Source organism: Rattus norvegicus, chromosome 18 (assembly GCF_036323735.1).
Source record: "Rattus norvegicus strain BN/NHsdMcwi chromosome 18, GRCr8, whole genome shotgun sequence".
NCBI lineage: Eukaryota > Metazoa > Chordata > Mammalia > Rodentia > Muridae > Rattus > Rattus norvegicus.
The window spans coordinates 41,747,739-41,772,688 of NC_086036.1; the positions used below are offsets into that span (position 1 = coordinate 41,747,739).

Sequence of the window (24,950 nt, forward strand, 5' to 3'; positions counted from 1 at the left end):
AACTCATCTCTCCATTGAATACTTCTCCTAGCCTCTTTCCCAAGAATGTTCACATAGGCCATTACCCTCTCCTCTTATTCCATCTACCAACCTTTTCCAGATGGTCACTCATTAGCACTTGCCAATCTCTTACTATTATCTCTCTTCCGGGGCCTTTATAAGAAGGAAGCAAGTGTGCAATTTAAATCAGATGAGTTTGAATTTTTTAAGATGTATTTATTATATATAAGTACACTGTAGCTATCTTCAGACACACCAGAAGAGGGCATCAGATCTCATTACAGATGGGTGTGAGCCACCATGTGGTTGCAGGGATTTGAACTCAGGACCTCTGGAAGAGCAGTCAGTGCTCTTAACCACTGAGCCATCTCTCCAGCACGAGTTTGAATTTTTAAGTTGTGAACTCAAGCCATTTAAGTGATAGTTCTCTTCCAGTGTTGCTTCCTTCCTTCTTTGGAAAGCAGAGACTCAGAGGGCTGGTGATGGTTCAGCAGCTAAGGGTGGCCGCAGCCTGTGAGTGGAGTTCAATCCCTGGGTATCCACACAGTAAAAGGAGAAAACCTTAACTTTCTTGTCAATTGCCATCCATCATCAGCTCTCCTTAGATTTTTTTGTCATAAAGAACTGAATGCTGAAAGAAGGAAATTCCAGAAAAAAACAAAATTGTGATATTGATACACAAATATAAATATCTTAGAATAAAAAGAACAGTGTTACTTTTTTTTTTTCCGGAGCTAAGGACTGAACTCAGGGCCTTGCGCTTGCTAGGCAAGTGCTCTACCGCTGAGCTAAATCCCCAACCCCAAGAACAGTGTTACAAAGCATTTGAAATCCCAGAAAGGCAGCCTGCACGGGGAGATGAAGGGGATGTGGACCAAGCTGCATCCAGTTAGGTTCACATGTGGATCTTCTTGGTATTTCAAACATTTAAAGTTGGTAAAGGGAACATAGAAATTTGGGAAGTATCAGGCAATGCTGACAGTGGGTCTGAGCTACCTAAAGCAGGGATTGCAGACATTGTTAAGAGCCAGCCAGGATTACAGACAGAATTCCTGTGGGATGGGGTAGAGTAGGGGGCCTGTGGTAACAGCATCAAGACATAAATGAACTGCCATCTAGCACTTGAAGGAAAATGCTAAGTTTTCTTCTGCTCTAAAGGTACGTGGAATTGGCATGTGTTTGATCTGGTCCCAAAGTGGTTTTCTGCCATTTTCAAACAAATTCAGCTCCACAGTTGACTGCCTTTGAGAAGAGAAGGGTATTTTCACATTCTTTGTTACCTGGTCACTTCACTAAACCACACGGCTCTTTCAGTGACAGCGGAGTTCACATGTGTGACAGCTGGTACAGTATTTAAACCAGCATCCTTTGCCCGTCTTCCCTCTCTGCCATTCCATTGGTCTTGTGCAGATGGCCTTGGCACAGTCCTGGACCCTTCCTCTACTCCACTTGCCATTATAATAAACTGACACATTATGGTGACCTAACAAACAACAAAACCACAACTTTATTTAGATACAACATATGTGCTTTACAGTTCACCCACTTAAGACACATGGTTTAGGACTGAGAGATGGCTCAGTGATTAAGCATCCTGGGGACCCGATTTCAGTTTCTAGCACCCATGTTGGGCAGCTCACAACTATCTGTAACTTGAGCTCTAGGGGATCTGACACCCTCTTCTGGTCTCCTTGTCTGGCACTCCCACCCTCACATATACATAATTACAAATAAAATAAATTGTTAAAAAGTAGAATTTGATCTTTTTTTCCTGTAAAATTGCCAATATGTGAAACAATCAGCACTGTCAACTTAAAAATATTTTTATCAACCCAAGGATAAACTCTATACCCTTTTATTTCATACTTTATGATTTCCCTTACTCTACTCATCCCTAAGTAATTATTGTTCTATGTTCTGGCTCTATATATCCTCATATGAGTATAATTATTTCATATGTGGCCTTTTGTGAATGGTTTCTTATCTGAATGTTTCCAAGATTTCTCCTTGTTGTAATGTGTAACAATACCTTATTCCTTTTTTATGGCCAAGTAACATTTAAAAACACATGCATCAGTTGATGGACCTTTGATAACTTCTTTATAAATGATGTTATATAATTTATGTTATTTAAACATTAACTTATTTTAATTTTTCTTATACATAAATCTAGCTCATATGAAAACTGAGTCTAATCATTTTAACAATGTCAAGTTGTTTCCTAAAGCAGCAGCATGACTCTGAGGGCTTCAAGCTCCCCAAATCTTCTCCAACACTTGTTGTTGTCTGACATTCTGATTCTACCTAACTGGTGTGTGAAGCACTATTTCCCTCTAACAGCTACTACATCCTTTACTTAGACATTTTGTTCTTTCCCAGTATAGGTCCTCCAGTCTAGTATTCCACCTCATACAGAATTCTGGATCCTAACCTGCTTTTTACTTCCCAGCCACTTACTTTTCTTCCACTCCTGGTGGACTAAGGTTGTAACCTAGGAAGAATTCCAGGGCTTCTAGAGGAAATTAGATGAATAGATGAGTTAGGACAGTAAGATTAATTTTATGTAGATTGTTGTATTAGTAGGTCCTGTCTGTGGTACTATAGGACCAGAGTCATTGCTTTTCTGTCAACAGCTGTCTGACAGGGGCAAGTGCTGTAGTTTGCCTCTGAAGTTCCCCTTAAAGCCCATTTGCTAATGGATTGATCCCCATCAGGTAGCTGCTGAGGAGCAGGGCTCATCTTTAAGAGGTGGGTGGGACCTAGTGAGAGAACTTTAGGTCACTGGACTCATTCATTAGAAAGAGTCGGTGAAGAACTCTTCCTGTCTTCCAGTTCCTGGCTAGGGGAGGTAGTGATTTTGCAGTTGTGTAGCACATACAATATACCACTACCCTTGATATGCCACTGTAGGCCCAAGGCAATAGGACCAACCAATCATGGGCTCAAACTATGAGACCAAATAAATCTTTTCTTTGTAAGTTTATTATCCCGGGTGTTCACAGTGACAGAAAGCTGACTGCACAGAAAGGCACATGATTTCCCTATTGACATTCCCTTCTCTGCCCTAAGGTCTTAATGATGTCTACCCATAACGACTATGATACAGGTAGAACATGTGAGACTCCCTAGCATGTTTCTTTGCTCTTCAATTTGGGGTAGAGGCAATGCTGTGCTTGTTTGAGATGGTAGACTAGTTGATTTGAATTAGAAAATTTTGTGTTCCTTGATTTTTTTTTTTCATGAAACATGTATGAGGTAGGTATGGACTGTGTCAGGAAGTGGGAGTAGTAACTGTAAGGCAAGTGTCAACTAAGACAGTCCTTATCCTTACAGTCATAAAGAGTCCAGTTCATAAGACCCAGCTTGAACAACTAATCTCATATCAGAAGATCCAAGAGCCCTTCCTAAAGCTCTAGGGCAGGGATGATATCAACTTGGCACAGGAGTGGGGAAGTCAAAGGCACAGAGAACTTAGAGAGGTGGCCAGGCTGATAAAACTTGGCAATTGCTCTAATGTAAACAGTGACAAAGAGGGAGGGAACAGCAAGGCTAAATCTTCATGATGGGGTTTTAGCATTTGGGTGGGAATGGAGATACCTTTTCCAAAGACAGAGAACCCTTGAAGAGCTGCAGATAGGTAGAGGGAGAGGTCAGGAGAGAGAGTGTTTGCTGCCAGAATCCCCACTGTGATGGTCTCTAACTCCAGAAACTGTGAGCCCCGAATTAAACCCCTTATTTTATATAGTTGCCTTGGTCCTGGTGTTTTGTTAAGCAATTGAAGAGTAACTAAGTGTCCTACTATGTGGCTGACTTTGGAGACAGTTCTGTGGACTGTTGAGAACAGCGTTTGAGTGGGGTGTTCCACAGTCATCTGTTCAGTCTATGTGATTTCTGTCATTTGACTCCAAAGTTTCTCTGTCTTTTTCTTTCCTGAATGGTCTGTTGATAAAAGAGGGGTGTTCACCAGTGGAAGGGGAAGCCCTTGGTCCTGCCAAGACTGAACCCCCAGTGAACGTGATTGTTGGGGGGAGGGCGGTAATGGGGGGAGGATGGGGAGGGGAACACCGATAGAGAAGGGGAGGGGGAGGAGTTAGGGGGATGTTGGTCCAGAAACCGGGAAAGGAAGTAACAATTAAATGTAAACAAGAAATACCCAAGTTAATAAAAATGGAGGGGAAAAAAAAAGATGGGTGTTCAAATCACCTCTGTCTTTGTATTATGCTTAATCTGTGGCTTTTTGATCTATGAGAGTTTAGAGGGTTCTTTTCTTAAGAGACCAGGCTCTGGCTTGGAGTTTGAAAACAATGGAAGGCATAGTTAAGAAGGCAGCTGCTAAATGAAGTTCTAAGAACCCATTGTTCAGAGGTGCTGAGGGAAAAGAAATCCTCAAATGTATTCTGTCCCTGTAAAAGGGAGCCGAGAAGTATTCCTGAGGTTTGGGGCATAATGAATGAGGCATTGAAGACAAAATAGCTTCCTGTTTTCTCATTTCCTTGTCCCCTATTTATTAAATTATTATGAAAATATGTCTGTGCCATACTCCTGGCTTTTCTGTTTCTCCCTGAGGGTATATTACTTAGTTTCCCTGGTCAGTTAATACAAGTATCTCTCAGTTCCATCCACAAAGAATTTATTCTGAGCACTTTGGAAGATTGCTTGTTTTACCCCAGTCTGCCAAAATAAACAAAGTCTCTAGTTTCTCTAGAATGATTCAATCTACCAAAAATGGAGTCATAATGTCATGTGACAGCAAATTCTTGTTTCTTTAAGCAAAACTACCTTCTACTTTACTGTTTTCTCAGTTAGAAGAGGGTGGTTTATTTAAAGGAATTAAATTTGTTTTTCCACACTTCTAGAATATATATTTATATCTTCCTGTTTTCTTATTCCCTATCTATCTATCTATCTATCTATCTATCTATCTATCTATCTATCTATCTATACTGTATTCTAATTATTTTCACCTTCCACTTTCACTTACCTCCTTCCTACCTCTGTCAACCCCTCTCTTCACCACAGACTATTTTCTCAAAGTCACATCTTTTTGTTTTCTGTTGTGACCCATGGGCTTGGAACTATCCACTAGAGGCTGGTGGCTTCACCAATGCTACACAACAGAAAACAATGACTTCCCCTCCAGTAGAACTGGTGAGTAACTAATAGTGGGGGAGGGGTGGGGAATAGGGCTTCATAAGCCCCTCCCCCGTCCATAATGATTGTTCATAGGACTGGTCCTGTGCAGGTCCCGTGCAGGTAACTGTGGCTGCTGTGAGTTCCTGATTACAATGGCCATGTTATGCCCAGAAACATGGGCATGTAAAACCCTAACTGAGACAACCATGTTCTATTATCAGATCCCTCAGTCTCTTAATAAAAGAACCTTTTAAATACTCATGGATCGAAAGACACAGATTAAGCACAATACAAAGATAGAGGGGATTTCAACACCCTGCTTTTACCAACAGACAGGCCACCCAGAAAAAACCAAACAGAGAAACTTTTGGAGTCAAATGATGTAATTCAAATAGACGTAACAGAAGAGGAAAACAGTCCCTTTCCCTTATTTCCTGTTCTCACATTCTTTCAGTTCCTGCAGTTATGATGTTCCTTGAGTCTTCAAAGGGTACTATATATCTTATTTAGGGATAAGCATTCAACAGTCACTTATTCTCAGCACCTGGAGCATCTATGAGTCTATATCCACTGCCATTCACTGCAGAGAGAGGCTTCTTTGATTGAAGCTGATAGTAACAATTTCCTGTGGATACAAACATAACTGTTTATAAGACATTTTGATGCTGTGCCAATTTAATTAAACAGCATTGGTGAATTTACCTCAGGGCCTGTAACTTCTAAAGACATGTATTTTTGGCTGGATTGACAGTATCAGGAATGGGTGGTCTCCCAGAAAGCAAATGCAGAGAGTGGTTGGTTACCTCCAAAATAGGCATACCACTATTGCACAAGTGGGCTCATCATGCCTGTCAGGTTGCTATTGAAGTTCTTATAATTCACAGCTGGTTAGGAATGGTGGTGCATTCTCTTCTTCAGGAGGCTATGAAGTCCATTTTGGCAATATGAAAGTGAGTTAGGCAGGAAGACATTTTCAACTCAGTTTCTCTAAATCTTGCAAACAGGGTATGTGATATCTTCAGCAATGAGGTCTTATTATGTAGTTCTGGTAAACAATCAAGAATAATGGTAAGAGCCCTTATTTTTTGGGGGGGGAGTGGTGCTCTTGGTTTCCTTGACTGGCAACACAAAGGAAGGTATCCAAAGCTGGTACTCAGATATCTATTTAATGATTTCTAGAATCAGCATCATCTAGCCGTGTAGGGTGTCACCCTTCTAAGTAATTTTTCTTAATGTATTTTTAGTTGGGTTATAAGACAGTAGGTTTCCATTTGGCTTTTTCATATACATCCTGTTTTGGCTAACCCTCTATCCCATTCCCTTATTTCCCTCATCCCCTTTCTCCATCCCATGTTTAAGCCCTTCCACCCATAGTATTCATCCTCAAAACTTTCAATTAACCTGTTGTGGTGGTTTGAATATGCTTGGCCCAGGGAGTGGTACTATGAGGAAGTCCAGCCTTCTTGGAGTAAGTGTGGCCTTGTTGGAAGTATGTCACTGTGGGAATGGGCAATGAGACTCTCCTCCAAGCTTCCCGTGAAACAGTCTTCTCCTAGCAACCTTCAGATCAAGTTATAGAATTCTTCAGCTCCTCTTATGCCATGGTTGCCTGGACACTGTCATGTTTCTACCTTGATGATACTAGACCGAACCACTGAACCTGTAAGCCAGCCCCAATTAAACCCTCAAGACAGTTTCCACCCCACAAGGTCTTCTATAACCTAGGCTAGCCTACAACTCAAAATGTCTCTGAGTATGATTGTGGTAGTTTGATTGGTATGGCCCTCACAGACTTAGGTGTTTGAATGCCCCACAGGGAGTGGCATTACTAGGGGGTAATGCCTTGTAGGAGTAGGTGTGGCTTTGTTAAAGGAAGTATGTTACTGAGGGTGGGCTTTAAGGTTTCAGATGCTCAAGCCATGCCCAGTGTCACTCTCTCTCTCTACTGTCTTTGGATGTAAATGTAGAAATGTCAGCTCCTTCTTGAGTACCAAGTCTGCTTGTCTACCTCCATGTCCCACCATGATAATGGACTGAACCTCTGAAACTGTAAGCTAGCCCTAATTGAATGTTTCTTTTTATAAGAGTTGTCATGGTCATGGTGTATCTTCACAGAGATAAAACCCTAACTAAGACAGAAGTTAGTACCAGGGACTATGGTATTACTGTGATAGGCCTGGACATGCCTTTGTTTAGAGGAATGTGGATTTGGGACTTTGGATTAGGAAAGCAGTGAAATGCTTTATTTAAGTAAGACTTAATGAACTATCCCATTAGTAGGAACATAGACAGTGGTGTTGAGGATGATTTGAACTGTGGGACCTGGCTTAAGTGATTTCAGAAGAGAATTTTAGTATGTAGACTGTTCTTGTGATATTTTGGCTAATGTGACTGCTTTTTGTCCTCACCCAAAATGTTTGCTTGAGGCCAAAGTGAAGAGTTTTGGAATGAATAAAGGAAATCTCAAAACCATCTAGTACAGACTCTGTTGTGTCATGCTCACTCTTATGAAGAACATTTTAATGAAAAGGAGCAAGCTTAGCAAGGAAAAATACAAAATGTATAGTTCATGAAGAAAAGGGGCAGCCAGAAGTGAAATGGAGCTAAATTCTGGGTTTAAGGAGACACACAGATTAAAAATATTAACTGGAAAAAAGGCAGTGGTGACCTCAGGACAAGATCCCACCCATCTAAGCTTCCATTTTGTGAAAAGAACTTAGAGACCTAAACCACTTTAGATCCAGGTATGTTGGTACACACCTTTAATACTAGCAGTCAGGAGGCAGAGTTATGTATATCTCTGAGTTCAAGGTCAGCCTGGTCTACAAAGCAAATTCCAGGACAGCCAACCTTAGGGGATGAAGGAAGTCATCGAAAATAAAAAACTGGTGAACAATGTAATTGAACAAGGGGCCATGTTCCAGCACCAACAAGCAGAACTTGACAGCCTCTGCCACATGGTTCTGGCTTTAGAGTCAAGGATAGAAGAAAGGGGTTGTGGAATCTCCCTCTGTGGCTAAGGAAAGCTGCTGAGGCTATCTCTTCATGGAGGCTCAGAGAGGCCATTGTGTCAAGCTGTTTAGATGAAGCCTGGATTGCCTTTGAGATCCCAAGGGATTAGTGATGTCAGAGCTGTGGAGCACCTGTTAAGGAAAGCAGACAACAGGGAATAGAACCAGCCTAAGAGAAAGAAGTGTGCTACAGTCAACAAAGATGAAAGGAGTCGGAGATCTGAAGAGCATTTTGACACCAGACATGGAGATATAGAGTTTGGAGTCTGTCCAGCTGGTTTTTGGTCTTGCCTTGATCCAGTATTTCCTTCCTATACTCCCTTTCCTATGTTTTGAAATGTTAATGTATGTCCTGTGCATTAGATGTTAGAAGTATGTGATCTGTTTTTTTGATTTTGATTGTGTAGAGGATTCCAATTAAGATGCATGAGTCTCAGAAGATACTTTGAACTTGGAACTTTTATACATTGTTGAGACTGTGATAGACTACAGAACTTTGCATTTTCCATTATATTGTGGCTACACACCTCTGGGGGACAGGGAGTAGAATGTGGTAGTTTGAATAGGAATGACCACATAGACTCATGTGCTTGAATGCTTAGTCCAAAGGGAGTGGCACTATTAGGAGGTGTGGACTTGTTGGAGTAGGTGTGACCTCATTGGAAGAAGTGTGTCACTTTGGGGTCAGTACTGAGATCTCCTATACTTAAGCTATGCCCAGTGTGGCACATACTCTCCTTTTGTTGCCTGAGGATCTTAGATCCTTCTCCAGTGCCGTGTCTGCTTGCACACCATCATGTCTCACCATGATGATAATGGACTAAACCGCTGAAACTATAAGCCAGCCCCAGTTAAATATTTTACTTTATTAGAGTTGTTATGGTCATGATATCTCTTTACAGAAATACAACCCCAACTAAGACAATGATCTTATACTTCTTGTCCTCCTGCTTTCTGAATGCTGGGATTGCAGGTGTGCAACACCATGCTCAGTTTATACAATACTGAAGATCAAACACAGGGCTTCATGGATTGTAGACAAGTGTTCTACCAACATTGTCACATTCTAGTTCAGCATTCTGTATTTTAATACCACAATGAGAAAAACCTTTGCTCTCTCTTTTTCCTGCTAAGTGTTTTCTCAAATGTCTGCTGGCCCTTGGCCTGAGCTTGCCATATGGTATCTTTCACTGATGGAAAACAGGAGAACATGAACTGCCCCCTTTCAAGACAGAGTCTCCCCGACTCATTGCTGGAGGCTTGTTCCTGATAGCCATTTGGTTTTACAGACATTTCCTTTCATTTTTCTATATGAGACAAACATCCCTAAAAAAATAGTCTAAACTTTCAGCTGTGGTCAGACTGTGGCTCATGAGCTGCAAGCAGCACGGGATAGTTATGAATGCAGACCAACAAAAATTAATAAGCTTACTTAAAACATTATAAGATTTCTTTTCCCAAAAAGTTATTTTGGTAACTCAATTAATGACCTTTAACAATGTGGTGTTGCAACATAGAAGGGTTGTGTATACTTTATTTTGCAGTCTGAGGTTGCTTAGCTGTAGTGGGAGGTAGGAGTGAAGGAAAGCGGATGGACAGAGGACCAATCAAAGAGAAAGTAGACGGACAGAGGACCAGTCAAAGTGGACAGGTGAGGTGGTGTCACCTTCTCTTTGAATATATGTGTGTTGGCCTAACTACTAATCACTTCTACCTTCTGAGTCCTCAGCTTCACTCTTACTATTTTCTTCCAAAAAGAACCAGCTTATTTAGTGTCCATATCCTAGCTTCCTGCACATAGAAGATAGAGCTAGCAATTCTTATTTGCCGTGCACTGTTGTTAAAGCTTCTCTAGGTCTGTCTTAACGATTGTATTTTTAAAGACCTTTGTATGTATTTTTAAGGTCACTTCTCTATAGATGATGTCCCAGAAGCCCTAAGCTGTGGGGGTATTTGCACTCTTAGCTAGAAAACTCTTCACCTGAGGATTGACATCCCGGTTGCTTGACTTCAGATCCTCCTTCATTACCTTGCAATACAGCCTCTTTACCATCTAAATAAAGCCAGGGACCTTTAGGAAGAAGTGAGCAAAGAAGTGGAATAAAGTTGCAGAAGAATTTGATATGTATAAAAAAAGCATCTTAACCCTACCAATAAAGTTAAACATTACTTAATGAAACAGTACAAATAAAAAGGAGGTGTTTCAGGGGTTGGGGATTTGGCTCAGTGGTAGAGCACTTGCCTAGGAAGCACAAGGTCCTGGGTTCGGTCCCCAGCCACGAAAAAAAAGAAAAATAAAGAGCCATTCTTTGGCTGGGGATTTAGCTCAGTGGTAGAGCACTTACCTAGGAAGCACAAGGCCCTGGGTTCGGTCCCCAGCTCCGAAAAAAAAAAAAAAAAAAAAAAAAAAGGAGGTGTTTCTCCTCTTTCATTTGGAGACATTTACTATTTTTTTCTTTCTCTTTTGAATATTTTCTTTTTTTTCTCCATCTTTATTAAATTGGGTATTTCTTATTTACATTTCAAATGTTATTTCCTTTCCCGGTTTCCAGGCCAACATCCCCCTAACCCCTTCCCCTCCCCTTCTATGAGGGTGTTCCCCTCCCAATCCTTCCCCCCATTATCGGCCTACCCCCAACAATCCTGTACTGGGGGTCCAGCCTTTGTTCTTTCCAGCTTCCAACTATTATAAATAAGGCTGCTATGAACATAGTGGAGCATGTGTCTTTGTTATATGTTGGAGCATCTTTTGGGTATATGCCCAAGAGAGGTATAGCTGGGTCCTCAGGTAGTTCAATGTCCAATTTTCTGAGGAACCTCCAGACTGATTTCCAGAATGGTTGTACCAGTCTGCAATCCCACCAACAATGGAGGAGTGTTCTTCTTTCTCCACATCCTCACCAGCATCTGCTGTCGCTGGAGTTTTTGATCTTAGCCATTCTGACTGGTGTGAGGTGGAATCTCAGAGTTGTTTTGATTTGCATTTCCCTTATGACTAAAGATGTTGGACATTTCTTTAGTGCTTCTCAGCCATTCGGCATTCCTCAGCTGTGAATTCTTTGTTTAGCTCTGAACCCCATTTTTTAAAAGGGCCATTTGTCTCCCTGCTGTCTAACTTCATGAGTTCTTTGTATATTTTGGATATAAGCCCTCTATCAGTTGGAGGATTGGTAAAGATCTTTTCTCAATCTGTTGGTTGCCATTTTTGTCCTAACCACAGTGTCCTTTGCCTTACAGAAGCTTTGCAGTTTTTATGAGATCCCATTTGCTGATTCTTGATCTTAGAGCATAAGCCATTAGTGTTTTGTTCAGGGAATTTTCTCCAGTGCCCATGTGTTCGAGATGCTTCCCCACTTTTTCTTCTATTAGTTTGAGTGTATCTGGTTTGATGTGGAGGTCCTTGATCCACTTGGACTTAAGCTTTGTACAGGGTGATAAGCATGGATCGATCTGCATTCTTCTACATGTTGACCTCCAGTTGAACCAGCACCATTTGCTGAAACTGTGCTCAGCACTGTCATGGGTACAAATTGGTAGCCCCATAAATTAGCATGAAAGGAGAGGTATTCTGATGGTGTGCCATTTTGCTGACTGCTGACTGGAGACATCAGCTCTTACTGCCTGGTCTATCATTGCGCATTGGACATTTAAAATTCAATCCCTATTGGTAGAATGCTTGCCTAGTATGCTCAAGGTTGGATCCCCAGTACCACAGTACATTTTAAAATACATACTTTTTCTTCACATTAGAATTAGTTATATTGGGTTGGGGATTTAGCTCAGTGGTAGAGCGCTTGCCTAGAATTAGTTATATTGTTGGTTAGACTTATTTTTCAATGGATAGCTAGAAATGATAGTTCAAAGGGACCTCCCAGTGCTCACAATTCCATATGTTAACGTATTAGTCAGGGTTTTCTAGAGTAACAGAACTCAATAAAATGACTGTAGAAAGGGGATTTATTAGAATGACTTACAGGCTGTGGTCCAGCAAATCAGTGATTGTGCCCATGAATGGAAGGTGAAAGAGTCCAATAGTTTTTCAGCCCATGAGGCTGGATATCTCAGTTGATCTGTAGTATATGCTGGAGTCCCAACGAAGTAGGTTCTAATGAAGTGTGGAGGAAGTATGTGTAGTGAAGGAGTGGACTTGCTAGTGAGGTGAAAACATGGGGCAAAAGTAAAAGCTTTCTTCTTCCTTATCTTTATAAAAGTAGTGACTAATGTGCTTAGGACTGACCACTTAGGGCTGAGTCACTGCTTAGCAAGCTCATTCCTGCTATCCTCTGTCTGTCACTGCCTCTCTCTCTCTCTCTCTCTCTCTCTCTCTCTCTCTCTCTCTCTCTCTCTCTCAACAGTATTTTATGGTCTATAGCTCTTTATTTAAGGCAGACACCTCCCCACACACTGGTACAATTTCTTCAGCCACATTGGGATGTCAACTGGTGCTGTCATTGTTTGGGTCTTCTTTAAGCAGATAAATTGTTGTGATTTCATGGGCATAGGTTTCCTGTCATATCTAGAGAGCACAATCCTGCAACAGATTTCTTGTTTCTCTGGCTCTTATAATTATTATTTATTTTATTTTATTTATATGTATCAGTATTTTCACTACATATATGTAAATACACTGCATGTGTACCTGTTTCCAGTAGAGACCAGAAGGGGTTCTTACTGCTCTTGCAGAGGACCTGAATTTGGTTTCCATCAACCACATGGTACATTACACAGTCTGTAACTCTGGTTCCAGGGAATCTTCTGGTCTCTAAGGGCTCCAGGTACTCATCTGGTGCACAGACATACATGCATGCAAAACACTCACACATTAAATAAAATAAAGAATTTAAAGACATCCTGAGAGAGATAATATACACAAGGACTTCCCCAAAGGTCCATATAACAGTGTCAGAGATAATTACACTCAGAATGTAGTCTCCTCGATATCTTCCTTTATTCCAAATTTCTGTAAAAACTAGCTGGAGGTAGGATCATTTGAAGCAGAGTTTTCAAAACCAAGGTTTTGACTGGATAAATTCCAGCAGACTTATGTTCTTTAGGGATGGGAGAAAGGTTGAGAATGCCAGATAGAAGAAAGATTTATTGTGGAGATGGGGGAAGATCTCTGTCTTCAGACAGACCTTAACTGGAAGAGGCTCAAGACCAGACTGTGAACATCCTTTTCACACCAAGTCCTTCCACACTGTGAGCTCCTCTAGCTGCTTTCAGAGCTGAGGTCATTCAAAGAGAATTTTTAAAAAGGGCTTAACAGCATGAGATTTCCCTAGCATGAGAATCTCATTAATTTATGGGGATGAAAATGGGGGCTGTTTGATGCTTGCTGCCTTGAATAGCATTCATCTAACTTAGCTGAGTGAGGAAATCAGGATGTTTAATACCAAGACTGAAAGGTCAGAAGTTTCCAAGAAAATCAAGCTGTGGGCAAATGGTTTAATCAGTAAGAGTTTGGCCTGTTGTAATATTTGAAGGCTTTTCTTCACTTCTCAGAAAAGTTTCTCCATGACATAGAATTGAGCCACCTAAATACTGCAAGCAAATACTGCTCCACAGTATGAAGAAGTGACCGCCATGGCCATGGGCAGTATTGGTTTTCCAATAGAAATATTAGTTAGCCCAACTGACTTTAGCATTTAAGCAAACTCTGAAAGCCTCTTTCATAAAAACCCCTATCACAATATCTGCCTGATCTTATTGCCTGAAATATGGCAGGATATACAAATGCTCCCAACAATTTTTAGTTGAGGGTTAAGGTCTTCAATTTAGGAATAATGAAACTATGTAAATTTTACCTTCAGTTCATGGGGATGCAAACAGGAAAGAAAAGTCAAAGTATCATTATTTGAAGTTGCAGGATAAAAAATTCACACACACACACACACACACAAACACACACACACACACACACACACACACACACACACACACACACACACACACCAGCAGCAGCGGCAGCAGCCTTCTGATATATAAACAATAAATATACTAAAAAGAAAAAGAAATCAGGGAGTGTACTGGCTGGTTTTGTGTGTCAACTTGATACAAGCTGGAGTTATCACAGAAAAAGAAGTTTTAGTTGAGGAAATGCTTCCATGAGATCCAGCTGTAAGATGTATTCTCAATTAGTGATCAGGGTGGGAGGGCCCAGCCCTTTGTGGGTGGTACCATCCCTGGGCTGGTGGTCCTGGGTTCTATAACAGAGCAAGCTGAGCAAGCCAGGGAAAGCAAGCCAGTAAATAACATCCCTCTGTGGCCTCTGCATCAGCTCCTGCTTCCTGCCCTGCTTGAGTTCCAGTCCTGACTTCCCTTGGTGATGAACAGCAATGTGGAAGTGTAAGCTGAATAAACCCTTTCCTCCCCAACTTGCTGCTTGGTCATGTTTTGTGCAGGAACAGAAACCCTGCCTAAGACAGGGAGATAGTAGCCACAAAAACATCTTGGCATAAATCAAACCAAGGAAGTGAGGGACTTGTAAAATAAAAATTAAAAGACATTTTTTAAAAAGAAACTAAAGAATATACCAGAAAATGGAAAGATATCCCATACTCATAGATTAATAGGATTGCTATTGTAGAGGTGGCTATCATACCAAAAGCAATTTACAGTTTCAATGCAATCTCTATCAAAACTGCAACACAATTCTTCACAGAAATTGAAAAATAGTCTTCAATTTCACAAGAAAACACAGAAAACCCAGGATAGCTGGAACATAGTGAACAATTAAAACAAAGCACAAATAGACTGGTACTAGCATAGACAACAGACGTGGTGATCAGTGGGTTAGAACTGAGGAACCTGGATCAAGTCTACTCACTAGCATTCATAGTGCTAGAGGACACTTGCACATGGCTAGAGGAGAAACAGAGCCATCAATGTCATTCAGATACAAATCCTATAAGCTGCATTAGCAGCTGACTACTAGTGCAGTAGTGGCACAAATGTTACAGAAGTAACCGAGCACATTTTAGAAATTGGATTTAAGGTCCACTCTGTGAGATGGACCCTATATCTGATATGGCTAACGTGGCCAAGAACCTGAGTCTAGATAGGTCAAGGGTCTAGGAAAAAACCTGTTACTGTTATTCTGCTGGAAGAACATAAAAATAAATGACTCCTAATGACATATTGTTATACCCATAGATCTGTGCATAATTTAGCGATCATTAAAGATGTTTCTTCTTGCAACAAATAGTAATCAACACAAAGATTCACAACTGAACAATGGGCAGAGAGTAAGAAACTTTGGAACATTGATCCTTAATCGGGATGCCCCTATACCATTTCCCCCTCCCCATGGCTCCGGGATCTATGTGTAAAAAGTGGAAAAATGAAAAGGGTCAGAGGTCATGGATAACTCTAAGGAAATAGAGTCTTCCAGACACAACAGGATGCATACATACATAAATTAGGCAAAACAAAACTGGGACAGCATGCCCAGGACCTGCACAAGTTCAAACCACACAACATCTTAACACAGAGAAGGGGAGGTAGATGCAAAGTCCCATGTCTAACAAGAAGGTGTTTGCAATTATTCCCACTGGGAAAGGGAAAGCCAGTTTTCTCCAGTGGAGTATCACTGGGTATTATCAACCACATTCCAAGTCAAGCCCCATGACCAGTAGAGGCCACCACAAAATAGACTGCATGGTGTATGTGTGTGTGTGTGTGTGTGTGTGTGTGTGTGTGTGTGTGTGTGTGTGTGTGTGTATGTTTTGTTTTAGTGGGTTTTTTTGTTTGTTTGTTTGTTTGGTTTTTTTTTTTTGGTTGTTCTTTGTTTTGACTTTTGTTTTTGAGAGAAAAACCAAAACCATGAAGTTTAGTGTGGAGAGAGACGGGGAGGATCTTGGAGGAGTTGGGGGAAGGAAAAGAATATGATACAAAATATACTGTATGAAAAAAAATAAATCCACTTACTTATAGCCACCTGGTTTTGACTAAGAGACCAATAATACAAAATAAATTAATAAAACAACCCAGAAAGAGCATCTTCAACAAATGTGCTAGCCAAACTGGAAAGCTAAATACAGGACAACACCACCAGGTACCTGTTTCTCACCCTGGACAAAATTCTCCTCAAAAGGAACTCAATACAAGACTTAACATCCTGAGTCCGACGGAGGATAATGTATGTCATTCTTTCACAGGAAAGGACAGTTTGAAGATAACCCCAGTGGCACAGGCATTAAGACCAAATGGAATCACATAAAACTAGAAGGCTTCTATGTAGCAAAAGATACCATCATTTGAGTGAAGAGGCAGCTTACAGATGGTAAAAATATTTATCAGCTGCACATATGACAAAGAAGTAAGTAGAATATACAAAGAAGAAAAACAATAACAAAATCCCCCAAAACCTAGATATCAAGAAAAACAATGAACTTTACAATGGGATGAGAAAGTAAACGTATGTATGTAAATGGCCAAGAAAAGTTTTTAAAAATGTTCGGCACTCTTAGTCTAAAGGGAAATGCTAATCAAAACTACTTTGAGTTTCCAGTTTACTCCTGTCAAATGGCCAAGGTCAAAACAGTGGCTGATGACAAATTCTGGTGTGGCTATGGAGAAAGAGAAGTTCTTATTCTATACTGGTGGGAGTAGAAACTGGTACAGCCACCATTGAAGACAGTGTGAATGTTTTTCAAAAATCTGGAAACAAATCTTTCACACGATTCAGCTCTACCATTCCTGAGCATTAACCAAAGGATTCTATGTTATCGGAGAGATAACTTGCTTACCCTTGCTCATTACTACCACACTCCCAGTAGCCAGGAAATGGAAACCACCTGCCCCCGCCAGTGGGGACCCAGTTATTCAGGGTTCCCTTAGGCCTAATGGGGGTCAAGAGAAGAAGGAGACCAAGCAAGATTCTATTGTCAAGGTCTCGTTTATTGGGATGAACGTTACAGCTTTTAAGGCTTTCAGGTAGGGGGAGTGACCTTTGTGAAACACAGAGGAGGGGGAGATGAGGATATAGGCAGTGATAGCTGGAGGCAAAGAGGTCAGGCGGTAGACGATGAGGTCAGGCAGTGGAGACACCAGGTGTTGACTCAGGAGATAACTGATTTTTGCTTAGGCTGAAGCATCCCGTGAATGTTATCTTCCTGTGCCGTAAATTCATGGGAGAGGCTTTTGTCCCACAATCTCGAGGATTTATGGCAGTCATCTTAGATGAGTATGTGTGGCCAAGAGTCACGTAGCCACTTTGAGCTATACAGTCACAAAATGGCCAGGCCCAAATCCAATACGGCTCCCTACAACCACCCTAGCTGTCCTTCAGCCGACGAATAGACAATGAAGATGTGCTTCGTTTATACTATTGAATACTTTTTGTTAAGAAAAAATGGAATTGTGAACCTCACAAAGCAGTTGACGGAGTCATCCTGAGCGAGGTAACCAAGATCCAGAAAGACAAATGTTGCATATGCTATCTCACTTGAAAATGGTAGCTTTGATCTTCAGACATGTATGTTTCATTTGGGACACATACAGAGGTCAGGAAATTATTATGGGGTCATGGTGGGTGGAATTTCAGTGGAAAGAAGATAAAATGTAGGGATATAAACAGGAGACAGAAATAGAAAGGGAGTTATATTTCGGTAAAAACTAAAAAAGCGGTGTTCTCACTCCGCTCGGATCCACCAGAGCCACGTGCTCCGTCTGTTTCTCCGGCTGTTTCTCTGCCAGCCGCTTTCACACACTGTCCCCTTGGCGGATTGTTATCTTGTCTGACACACATTCCGTGGTGGGGCATTCCAAGGGCGGTTCTAGTGTGGCACCAAGCCTCGCTAGCCCCAGGCATTCTATAGCCTATCACAGCTTCCAGAACTGAGACAGGTTGCCTCTCTGCCTGCCGGGAACTTTGCTCACACCCCCTGTAGCCTGGTAAAATCAAAGCTCTAAAAAACGTGTAGTTTAACAATTGGATTTATATGTTAAATTCTCAATCTACAATACATCCACGGAATAAATTCACTGCCAATTAATAAAGATAGAAACCACCCACCTAGACAAGATAAAAATTGACCTATACCATCCGGATTGGAATCCTCCTCCTCTGTCTCCATCTTCCTTTTTGCCGCCGCCGCCGCCGCCGCCGCCGCCGCCTCCTCCTCCTCCTCCTCCTCCTCCTCCTCCTCCTCCTCCTCCTCCTCCTCCTCCTCCTCCTCTTCCCCCTCCTCCTCCTTCCCCTCCTCCTCTTCCTCCTCCTTCTCCTCCTTCCCCTCCTTCTCCTCCTTCCCCTCCTCCTCCTCTTCCTCATCCCCCTCATTCCCCTTCTCCTCCTCCTCCTCCTTCCCCTCCTCCTCTTCCTCCTCCTTCTCCTCCTTCCCCTCCTCCTCCTCTTCCTCATCCCCCTCATTCCCCTTCTCCTCCTCCTCCTTCCCCTCCTCCTCCTCTTCCCCCTTCTCCTCCTTCCCCTCCTCCTCTTCCTCATCCTCCTCATTCCCCTTCTCCTCCTTCCCCTCCTCCTCTTCCTCATCCTCCTCATTCCCCTTCTCCTCCTTCCCCTCCTCCACCTCCTCTCCTAGAACACCCCCCACCCCCACCCCCCCAACCCCCACCCTCCACCCCCAGCCTATGCTTCCTTCCCACCCATTGATAGGCTTTGGCTATCCTGGACCTGCCTTGCTGAATAATGACATCATCCTACAGAGTTAAGTGGGGGCGGGGGAAGGAATGATAAAGCAGAGTAGAGGAGGGAGTACAGGGAGGGATAACCAATAATCAAGACCTTTTGAAAAAGTCTTCTGGAAGTGAACTACTATAGAACTTTCCTAAACTATGCACATGAACATATAGAAAAAGAGTTTAAATGGAGGTACCCACTAGCAGAGGAATATATCCATTGTAGAAAGCACTAGCAAATAAAAAGGCCAATGCTAGTCAAATTAGATATTGGTTGATTGTTCCCACAAGCTTTGAGCTATTGCACTAGCATATCTTGGGGGCAGAACTCCATTGTAGATCAAATGGTTTGTAGTTGTATTTACGTTTCTCCTTTGCCAGCATGCAAAGCACCTTTCTTTACCAAGGTCACTAACATAGGGATGTAGACACACTCAACTTCTCCATATTCAACGAGTTGTGTAGGTGTTGTCTTTACAAAGGACTATCACTTTGTGGAGAACAACTTATAGTCTTAGCAACAGTCTGGGGTTTTTTTGGGGGGGGGCAGCTTCCCAATATCTGATTTGACTTAAGGTCCACTCTATGAGATGGTACCCATACTGGACACTGTTGGGATGCCCAAGAACCTGAGGCATGTACACAAGGCCCCATCCATAACCCAGAAGTTGTCTCCATTTGATAATCATTTGCAAATGAAAGTTGAGTTCCTCCGAGTTCCTCACTTGGGAAACACACTTCTCTTCAGGGTAGGCGCATGCCCAGCAGTGGATGCCAGCAGAAAACAAACTCAACATGTTACCTTATTTTTAATTAAATTAAATTAAATTTAATTTACATTTTTCTCTCCTTTTATCTTCTAGGTTCTTGCATATGTATTCCGGTTTAATGTTTTATGGAATTCCCAAGTGTGTAAACAAGTAGGTCTCTGCATCTATATCTGGGTTTTGTGTCTTTTTCTTTTCTTTTTGTTTGTTTTGTCCCATTCTGATGTGTTAGCTTTCATTTTATCTTATTATAACGTTTCTATCCTTCAGAAACCTACTTGTTATCTAATGCAAGACAGAAAGTGGCCGGATCCAAATGGGAGGAGAGGCAGAAAGGAGTGAGCTATGCATATTTCTGTGAGTGTTCTGCTCTTCTATGATGCTGTAATCTCTAGGCACCTCTGTTTCCTCTTGTTCTAATCCATTCCAGTCTTACCTAATTCTTTATGTAAGAAATCAAGGTGATCACAGATACTTGGTTTGCGTTCAGTCTAGTGGTAGTCCTATATTAACTATTGTTTAATATCTGAGAACAATTGCTGTATACATTCATTTCTGGTTATGTGGTTGATTACTGCAGGATGGCAAGTTTGTCTCTGCTTGCTTTACCATGTTTACATGTGAAATTCCAAGGCCTCTGTAATTCTTTTTTTTTTTTAATTAACTTGAGTATTTCTTATTTACATTTTGATTGTTATTCCCCTCCCACTGGTGCTCTCACTAGCCTCTGTAATTCTTACATGTGGTTCAGCTTATGTCTCAGTGGGATGTCCTTCAGAATGCCTTTCTTGAGTTTCTCAAGTTCCCTCTGTTTTTGGTGGCTGATATCATTTGAGGAACTAGGTTCATTCTGTTGGGGTACCCCAAGTGTAACTGAGATCACATGGCCTCTCTCTCTAACCTTTGTGCTGCTTGTAATTTCACTCAGATGCCAAAGAGGCACCGAGACAGTAGTGTGGACTTGGTAATAAGTGATGGATATGGTGTTTCTGCTACTTGATTATGAGATGTCACACTTCCCAAAAGATGCTAACATGCTAACAACATAACTCTTACATGGGGCGTGTTGTTCTCTGAGCTGTCATTGTTCTACCTCAACACAGCACCTTATCCATGCACAGAGCCAGGGTCTTCATGTTCACACTCATACTCCAGTTATTCTCTAATATCAAAGGCTTCCCCTTCAGATGGGTCAGAGTGGTGAACCACTCTGAGGGTACCCAGAGTTGCATTCACCCCCTCCATAGGCTGTATGCTAAATGTCAGGTGGTCCTCATTGGTGGGTGAATGTGTTTTGTCTAAAGACTCTTGATATTCTTGTTTGGTAGCACTCATACTTTATAGGTATGTTTAGGAGAAGAATTGGTGGTGTGTAATATACCCCATCCGTTAATTTTTTCTTTCCTCTGCAGCAGAGGTTTTGACATCAGAGTCTGCTCAGAGAATACCCATGCTTGGACTCTACCTGGGACTAATTACAATAAAACCTCATTGATGGGACTTAAGCATCGTTATAGTTCCTGAGGAGTTTCTGACTGTAGCCAGGCTTGAGAGTCAGTGTTTGGTTTTGGCATACAGGCTCATTGTAGCAACTGCAGAGTTTAGGTTTCAATTCATTCCAATCTTCTACCTTCAGGCAACATGTAAAATATGGAATCTTAGATGAACACATTAATAACAATCAACTTAGTTTAAGATGGTCATATTTTGGACTATTCCCTTAAATGTCCGTATATATTCTTTAAATCTGTAAAGAAGTCTTTCAGAAATGTAAAGGATCTAGGATGTCCTCTTTCTAGAGAAAATCTTATGCTTTGGGGGAGATTTTGTGATACCATTTTAATCCCAGAAGCAGCACGAAATGGTGTGGAGAAAGCATGAGAATCCACATTCCTTTTCAAGGCAACTAACTCCAGGCAAGGCAATTTTTTTTCTACAAAAGAGGGCTGTCATAGGTGGAACAGAAAGCCACATCCATTGGTAAAGAATGTTCAGGAAAATCTGATGGTTCAACGTTCTTCTTTGTCGATGTGAAACATTCCCTGTCTCATCATCTCAGCCCTGCTGAAGCATCCCTTGCCCAGCACTGAAGGCCTGCCAGAGCTGCACTGCGACTCTAGGCCTAATCTACTCTACTCTGCTGCAATCTCGGAGCTTCTGTAAGGTGGACATGGCGATTTCCTGACTGTTCATTTGTATTCTGAGGTATGAATCAAAATCCTTGAGTTTGCCATTTTCTTTCTAGACTCTCTCCTTGGTAATCAAAAGTCATGATGCTTTACAGTCTTGTAGTCACCATTTTCTCCATGATAGGCAAATTATACAGCCACTCAACCTTCCAGTGTTTTCTTTATGCCCGTTGTTTATCCTCTCACCGTTGGTGAGTATTTGAGCAGGCACCACCTGAGAGGAGGGCATTTAAAAACTCTTAAAATGGTTGAGCTCCTAGGTATGGTTGAAACAAAAAGTTTTATTTTATGTGTGAGGGAGAGAACAGCCAGAGGCCTTTGGAAGAGTCTAGATTGAACATGGCCAAGAGACTGAGCTAGACCATGAAAGGAGAGAGGGTGTCTTAGGGTTTTACTGCTGTGAGCAGACACCATGACCAAGGCAAGTTTTATAAGGACAACATTTAACTGGGGCTGGCTTATAGGTTCAGAGGTTCAGTCCATTATCAAGGCGGGAACATGATGACATCCAGGCAGGCATGGTGCAGGAGGAGCCAAGAGTTCTACATCTTCATCTGAAGGCAGCTAGGAGAAGACTGGCTTCCAGATAGCTAGGATGAGGGTCTTTAAGCCCACACCCACAGTGACGCACCTACTCCAACAAGGCCACCCCTAATAGTGCCACTCCCTGGGCCAAGCATAAACAAATCATCACAGAGCAGGAGAGAGAAAGGAATAAAGAGGGAAACAAAAGAAGAGGGCAAAGAGAGTCAGGAGAGGACTAAGAACCAAGAAAGCATGTGGCTGAATGTTTAGGAAAAGAGAAGATGGGGAAAGAGAAGTAAAAAGCTGAGCTCAGGGGCTGGAGAGGTCTGGGGTGGGAGGCTGGGGTTGGGGTGAGAGGTGCCAGGGACCTGGGCTGTGGCCAGCATCTGCTTTTATCTGTTAGCCCCTCAGCTAGCCCTTTGTTAGCCCTTTGTCCTGGGGTTCTTTGACTACACCCATACTCTATTAGAGAGTCTATTTCCTGGAACAATTCCTGATGAAATTACTGTGTCAGGTCCCGCAGAGAATGAAGGACAGAACCATGCCTTAATTGAAGAAAATTTAATAAGTGGACTAATCCTGGAAGTATGGCAAGAATTGAGGGAATGAAAAATAAAATATTACCCAAACATTGAGAAACAGTTACTGCACTCAGACCTTGAGGATCAAGGCCATTGCCAGAACCCAGAGGAGGCCGGACTGTGGATGGTAGCTGCTCAGTCTGAGCTGTGACCACGGGGGGAGAGGGGGGGATGTGCTGTGTTCACAGACTCTTTTAGCAGGCAGCCAGGGAGAGGCAGTCAATTGGCTACCTTTTGGTTCATTGCCTTCTCATGATGGTACCTCCTGCTAGTCAAATCCAACCCAAGGGAAGGTTCTAATGGGCCAGGAAGTTCGTTTTGTGTTTTAAATCAGTGGGATTCCAGGGTGGAGAGAGAGTGGGGGTTGGGGAAGTTTGGTGGGGAGCACAAGGGAATAATTGGGTTAGGTCGTTAGGGTAGAGATTAGAATAATTAACTCCCCCCAAAAGAAGCAGGGAGTAAAATCCCCTTGAAAACAGTATCTCTTGGCCTTGCCATCTATAAGTCTACCTATGGCAACTGGTGGGATGCCTGCCATTATGAGAATTAAAACAAAACCAGGCACCAGAACAACCCATTTTGTATTATCCTTGATCTTGTTTGGCTTCTGTTAAGTCACAGAAAAGCTCATTAGTGAGGAAATAATAAAACCAGGAAGAAACCCACTCACTTCTTGGCCATGCATTCTAGTCTGTACTTGGATGCCAGAACCTTCCACTTTTACTTTTGTATCCCTGTCGTGATTTACAGCTCTGAAACCTCCTTTGGTGCATACTAGGGCAGTTGCCACTTAGCACCTCCTCACACCATTGGGAACTGCACTGAGTAGTAACTGCAGAGCAGGAGCTGAAGGTTCCTCCACAAGGCTAGTTGCCCTTGGCTGAACTGCGTTGATTTCCTGAGGTATATGTGACTCTGACAAATGATAGTGGCCCAGAGCGCCTTCTGTACAGCCCTGGAGAAAAGGAAGATTCAACACTACAGCATGTTCTCTGAGGTTTAGCATGTCTCTCTCTATCTCACCAGTATATATGATATATATGTGTATATATATATGTATATATATATTATATTTACTCATGAGTCCATGTTGGACATGATTGATTGATGATCGTTAGGGAGAAGTCTGCCTGTTCATCTTAGATATTCAACCTGCCCCTGGATTATTGTATTAAAAAGTAATACTTGATCAGTTTGAACCATTGTTTGCTGGGATTCCTATGTCTAAATCTTAGCCAACAAGTCACGATTCATTTGGCAGCAACATAGGATAACAGCAGTTCAGACAACTTTGTGTGAGGTGCTCATCTGCTGCCTCAGTCTCCCACCTACAGAAACAAGTGACTAAACAAGATATTTAACTGAAAATAAAGTTTTACTTGATTTTTATGTAGTAACACGGATAGCTGAGAGGAATGAGTGCATATTTAATACATAACATTAGTATCCTTACCTAAGATGTGTTTAGTCTTTCGTGTGTTTTCTTTTCCTGATTTTAGAGGGCTTTTCATATTTGTGGTTATTATACCAGGTCATATGCGGGATATTACAGAGAAGAAAGCAATCGTGATTGATTCCTCTTTTTAGAAATATCTTATTTTAATTGTATATGACCTGCCAAAGCCAGACTATATATGTCCCAGTTTAGTAAAGAGTGCTGATTTAGACAAAGTTTATCTTCATTTTAAATACATTAATTCAGTGTCACTAACTAAAATAGCACATAAATTTTATGCCACAGCATATGTAAACTCTTTGGTCACTTGAATGCCATTGTTCTTCCCTGATGTGTCATCTACTGTGGTGTTATGTGTGATGCTGTATTGACCCCCCGGCCATGGTTTCTGTCTGTGCCAAATACCTGTAAATATGGAAGAGGAGAGGAGCTATATGATGTGTTGTGAAATATAATAACCATGAGTACAGTCTCCTTCATTCAGCCTGTCACTAAAATATCAATCAGCTAAAAGCAAATCAGTAGGAAAGAATAAAAAACAATACCAGTGGGAGCCAGGGGAGAGGGTCTGTGAGTAAATTCATTTTCTGTAAAAGCCTGAAGGTCTGAGTTCAGATCCCCAGAAGAGCCAGCTGTGGTAGCACACATCTGTA

General features: G+C 41.8%; 1 protein-coding gene and 1 long non-coding RNA gene across 2 annotated transcripts in view; one reads left to right on the plus strand and one right to left on the minus strand.

Annotated features, from left to right (window-relative positions):
* Window positions 1–281: 281 nt before the first annotated feature.
* On the minus strand, window positions 282–5,761 carry LOC120098117 (uncharacterized). Its single transcript, XR_010059695.1, has 3 exons — window positions 5,678–5,761; window positions 1,281–1,483; window positions 282–631 (listed from the first exon to the last, which is right to left on the minus strand). It is a non-coding gene; the product is annotated as an uncharacterized LOC120098117 (long non-coding RNA).
* Lvrn (laeverin) overlaps window positions 5,050–24,950 on the plus strand; it is a 109,043-nt gene continuing 89,142 nt past the window's right edge. The window contains exons 1-5 of the mRNA XM_063277658.1: window positions 5,050–9,795; window positions 16,301–16,461; window positions 19,643–19,699; window positions 19,817–19,903; window positions 21,606–21,751. The gene's annotated coding sequence lies outside the window, so the exon portion shown is untranslated. The remainder of the gene's footprint in view (window positions 9,796–16,300; window positions 16,462–19,642; window positions 19,700–19,816; window positions 19,904–21,605; window positions 21,752–24,950) is intronic.